The sequence below is a fragment of the Engystomops pustulosus genome, chromosome 4 (genome assembly GCF_040894005.1).
Source record: "Engystomops pustulosus chromosome 4, aEngPut4.maternal, whole genome shotgun sequence".
Classification (NCBI taxonomy): domain Eukaryota; kingdom Metazoa; phylum Chordata; class Amphibia; order Anura; family Leptodactylidae; genus Engystomops; species Engystomops pustulosus.
In genome coordinates this window covers 88,034,697-88,040,542 of record NC_092414.1, presented here as the reverse complement: position 1 = coordinate 88,040,542, position 5,846 = coordinate 88,034,697, and positions in this window count along the sequence as shown.

The following is a 5,846-nucleotide window of genomic DNA, read 5'->3' as shown; positions in this document are numbered from 1 at the left end:
AACCCAACCTCAGCACTAAGGCCTTGCATAATAGCAAAACCTAGGGGAAACATACCGCCCATCCACAGTTAACCCCTTCAGTGTCTCACAATATATATATATATATATATATATATATATATATATTCACATTGGTGTCAGTGGGTATATCTGTGTATATATGGGTGGTAGTGGGAGCATAGACTATCGATGGTGTAAGTGGGAGCATAGACTATCGTTGGTGTAAGTGGGAGCATAGACTCTCGTTGGTGTAAGTGGGAGCATAGACTATCGTTGGTGTAAGTGGGAGCATAGACTCTCGTTGGTGTAAGTGGGAGCATAGCGACACAAACCTTTTCAACAAAAACAAATCTGCGCCCTGAAAAGTGATGAGGAGAACTCCGTCGCGCTGAAAACCCACGCAGACCGGTCTTTGCGCAGCCGCAGTGAGCAGAGAAGCGGCATTGCGAGATTTGCTGTTCGCGCATGCACGATAACAGCCGAGATCGGGGTGACGTCACCTCTCTCGGGAAATGAAGGAGGGAGCTTAGAAAGAGGGAGGCATGCATAATTTATGTTCGGCAGGGACCGAAATAGCGATAGTGACGTAGGGGTAGCACCGGAGACTCATTTGCATATGTAAGTAAAACGCTTTTTTCACATAAACCATGGGTTTATTTCACTAACCAAAGTATGTGTCGTGATCAGCATAAAATAGCCTCCAGGGTGGTGTGCTTCACTCATTCCGTGCTTGCAGTAGTGGTAGGTTTCCTTTAAAGGAAACCTACCACTTGAAGTGGCAGGTATAAGAGGGAACTACCGAGCACCAGCTCAGGGTGAGCTTATTTTTGTTAGTTTTTTAAACCGCAGTATCGCGGTTTAAAACACTTTTTAAACTTTATGGCCGAAGCTGCTTCGGCGCATGGAGGTACGCGCTCAGCGCACCATGCGCGCGACCGTGCCCGCGGCTCTCATTCACTTCCTATGTAGCCGTGTGCATGGTCGCGTGCATCGTGCGCCGAGCGCGTACCTCCCTGTGCCGAAGCAGCTTCGGCCATACAGTTTAAAAAGTGTTTTAAACCGCAATACTGCTGTTTAAAACACTAACAAAAATAAGCTCCGGCATCAGCTCACCCTGAGCTGGTGCTCAGTAGTTCCCTCTTATACCTGCCACTTCAAGTGGTAGGTTTCCTTTAACTGTTCTTTACTTCATAATTGCCATACCTTACAGCAAGAGATGTGAAGAAACATGTAAATGTGCCCCCCCCAACACTATTATAACCCAAGGGGCAATTTAACCCATTAATCACTTAAAATGGAAGGTGGGGTTCTAAGTAGTGACACAAGAATCTGTTAGTGTCACTACAAGGCAGCTCATTAACCTCCCAATTAAAGTGAGGACTGAGGACTACATACAATTAGCTGAGGACTACATACAAAGGACCAGTGTAATGACATATTTACTTAGATCCACTTGATCATTTTAATCACTTATGGAAATTGAGCACTATGCTTAATATATTTTTCACTATAATTGAATAAAAGTTATAAGTGATTAATATGTTAAGATGCCTTGTGCTTTTTTCTATATATACATTGAGTAACATAGTATTTTAACTGCTTGGCTAATTGAGACATGAAAATGCCTGTTTATGGTCCAATAGGCTATCTATGAGAAATACAGAATTTTCAAGGTCATAATAGGGTATACCTTCTGTTGCCTTTACTACATACAGATTAACTGTGACTATGCAATTCCTGAGCGATCTCAAGAGTGCATGAGACTTCTTTCCATTTTAAAAAAAACATAATAAAGGATTAAAGGATTTTCTCAACTTCCTTAAGTGCCAACTTCAGTTTAAACCTTACATTATTCATTGTAAAAGGGCTTTGTCAGGTGTAGAGTGAGTCTGGGATCCAACAAACCCATCTCATTCTCATAGTGAAAAGAAGTGCCATTAGCCAATTGACCAGTTTCAGCAAATTAATTTTTTGTATCATAAAAAAGTAATATAATATTCCAGCATACTTTCTGTATCAATTATTTACTGCTTTCTAGATCTCTGCTTGCTGTCATCCAATACAAAGCTTCATTGCTTGCTTCCAGTGGCTTTAAATCTGTCCATGGTCATGTGATGTCACATGGGTACACGGCTCTTTAGTAACACCGAGAGTAATCAAAGCTGTGTGTTATTGTCAAGGGTGCGGATCCTCCGTGTGCCCTCAGCTTCAGAAGATTTCAAGGGACAGCGCACCACTGATTGGTGCTGGCCCTTTCAGGAAATGGTTAAAGGCCGGCTTCTCCCATCATTCCCTGCAAGATCTTCTTGCTCTACGCCAATGAAAAAGCTTGTATCTTTGCCTTGCGCCTGTGATTTCATTTCCTATTGTGACCCCAGAGCTGTTCCCATTTACGCTCCTCCACTGCCAGCCCTGACCTTCTGCTCTGCCTCTGACCCTGAACCTCAGTCAAAACATTTCTGAGAGGTAGAAAATAAAGGGACCATAGGAGCATGTAAGAAAGTATAGGCAGAGTATAAGCTTATCTCTCATCTTTCTTATAATGGACAGAAACAAAAAATTTGCCATCCGAAACCCTTCAAGTTTAAGCAATTCATAGCCTAACAAAAATCAAACATCTAAAGGTAAATAACACATAGGTAAAGGGGGAAAAATATGCCTCAGTCAGAGTCACCTTGTGGTGATATAGTGGAACTTTGGCCATGGTTTGCCATGTTGCTTCTGGAAGGTAGTTATTTGCATTGGAGAACTCCAAATGAGCAGAGCTGGGAGGGTTGAGATTCAGACAGGTTGATCGGATATCTTGAGTGATATGCCATATTGTGAGCCAATAGAGAGAAAAGAACGATATGGCATAGCATTAATGTGGATATCAATGTGATGGGATTGGCAGGCATAAGTCATTATCTACTGATTTACAAATAGATCTGTTATGCAACAGGTACTATCCCAAGAATGGTTATCCAACACCTTCTGCTATTCTGGCCGGGTGCATCACTATGACGCGGCTGCTTGACGTCACATGCACTTTATGCACCACGCGGGCCCTTACACTATGACGTCACATGGCCGCAACACTGCCGCGTCACAGTGATGGGCCCGGAAGATGGAGAAGACGGAGCCACGGGGCGGGGAGAAGAAGCCGGAAGGTGAGTATAGCTTTTTTTAATTATTTTTGAAGAGAGCCCGTCTGTGGACATAACAGAAATGATGGAGGGAGCATCTCATTAATAGGGAGCATCTGAGGTGGACATTTCCTTAAAGGGGGCACCTGGAGTAGACATTTCATTAAAGGGGGGCATCTGAAGTGGACATTGCATTAAAGGGGGACCATGCCGGTGGACATTTCAGTAAAGGGGAACTATGTCGGTGGACATTTCAGTAAAGGCAGGCTCTGCTGAAGGACATTTCATTAATGAGTAGTGGCTGCATATCCTACCCTAGGGGTTGTCCACCAGTCAATAACTTTTCCCTGTTTTTGTTTTTTTTGTAGGGGGGTGGGGTGGGAGTAAATTTAAGAGCCTCAGGTTATACATGAGTACTTAAGAGTATGAAGGGGAGTTCAGCTGCCGGGTGCACAGGGGCCGGGCATCCACATCTCCGACACTGTCAGGGAGATCTGGTGTGGACAGTAGTCAGGGTGGAGGATTTCATGCAGTTCGGGAATGTTCGGCTTTTCTAAATAGATGGGTTATAAGAACACGATTGTAGTTCATCATTAAATTACTTTTATAAACAGTACAAGATTAAGGATATAGAGTAGTACTTAAGTACTAATAGCCGGACACATGTTTGTTTGGATGCTGGTAGGGGGCCCTAGTCGTGTGAACAGCCTGGGAACATGGGACACTTAATACACCATTGCGCACGATCTTAGTGAATCGCCGAAAGCAGCATTATACACGGAAATAGCACTTTTAGTGAACTGTCCGAATTTGTAAGTAATAGTGCCCCAATCAAGAAGAACTGGAAAGGTGATCGCAGATATCGGGGCAGATCCTGTCTCTCCCCTCTCCATGAAAGTAACATGCAAGAGGAGAGAGAAAAAACACTAAGTATGCGGCTTTCTTTCTTGCAGAAAAAACTTGCCATACTAGGATGCATCCTAGGGCGGTTTTTAATCTTGTACTCATTGTGAGAGATTCATTATGCCCTCTCCACCTGTTTTCCTGCAGCAAAAGCACATGAATCTCCCTCTCCCTGTCAGTTTTCTAGCTTCTCCGACATGCACACCACTTTGGTCATGTAAGGAGATCTGCCAGTTTAGACCTAATCTACAGGTCGGAACTGGCAGAGTTTGGGGAACTGGCTGGAGCCTCTTAGTGGATATGGTCGCTGGAGCTACAGTGGGGGATTTTAAGACTGACATTCAAATGTTAGTCTTAATGAATTCCACCCAATGAATTCAATTGGCATTTTTCTTGCAGGACTCAGAAGAGAGTAACACATGGTCATTAAGGAAGGTTAGTTCCAGTCAGCCTTCTAGCTAGCTGATGGAGTGTGGCCAGATCTACACTTAACTAACCCTAGAGCAGTGATGGCGAACCTTTTAGAGACCGAGTGCCCAAACTACAACCGAAATTTACTGTGAAGTGCCATCATGCAATTATAAGCAGTAACTTATTGCTACATGTTCCTCTACATTTTTCAATCGGATCGGCCCCCTGAGGCCAACAATACAGTCGAAAGAAGAAGGGCAAATTCAGGCTATCATTGTAGCTTCTCTCCAGGGTCTCTCTGTACAGGAAGAATTGTCACAGTTCACACAGTTCCTGCAGTTCAAAACAGCCAATGAAGTGTCACTTTAAAATAGCACTGAGAGCAGCATCTCTTTAGTTGCCTGGGACTGCAGGAAGATTCATATTTGGTGAACTCTGTCCTGGGACGATGGCCTGAGTGCCTGCAGAAGGGGCTCCAAGTGCCACCTCTGGCACCCGTGCCATAGGTTCGCCACCACTGCCCAAGGGGTTCTACCTCACAAAACTGTCAATTAACTTATATGGTAACTTCTTTGCTGCCACCTAATGTAATCAACTGGTACTACAACTGCTGTATGATATGCACGTCCCTAGAGGGTAAATGTTGACGAGTCTGCTGGGGAGAACTGTAAAAAAAAATCTGTACATAAAGTTTCTCCCACGGTCCAATTTTCGCCTGCCTGGACATTTACCCGGCCTCAATCCCAGTGCCTGTTTATGAACAGATCCCATGTCCATGGCTAAATCAGATCATCTGTTTGGGGAAAAGTGCCTAATGCAAATGCCTGATACAGCACTGGGACAGGTGGGCATGCCTGACGGGAAGAAGTTGTCAGAGTCAAGCTTGCCTGCCCCTGTGAACAGACATGGCTCAGACAGACCGGGGCACAGGAGCATCGGGGAACATGAGTGCACGTTTATTTTTTTTTTACAGCCCCCTAGATTTTTTTTAATAAAGTCAGACAACACTTAACTTTTACAACGTTTGTAATTCTATTTGCAGGAGACAGGACAAGATCTCTCCCTCTGCCATCAGACCAGCAGCTCCATGAGCTAATACAACAGAGACTGTCATCCAGATTGCTGCCCAAGCAGCTGAGCCCTTCTTGGCTCCTACTAGCCAGACTAAAACCACTGGACCAGGGCTAAGATACGCTTCTCAGCTACGAATCCATAGCCCACCAATCTACCACCTTTTGTGTGCTGCAGAGAGGAAAGTTTACTGCTGCTTCGTTGGACTGTGTGCCAGTAAAAAGACTATGGCCTGTGTTTACTAAACTGTTTGTGCCAGTTTTCTCTCTGACTTTGCCCTGAAAAGAACGGGCAAACTGCTTACACATGTATTTATAAAGGGTAGATGCTATTTCC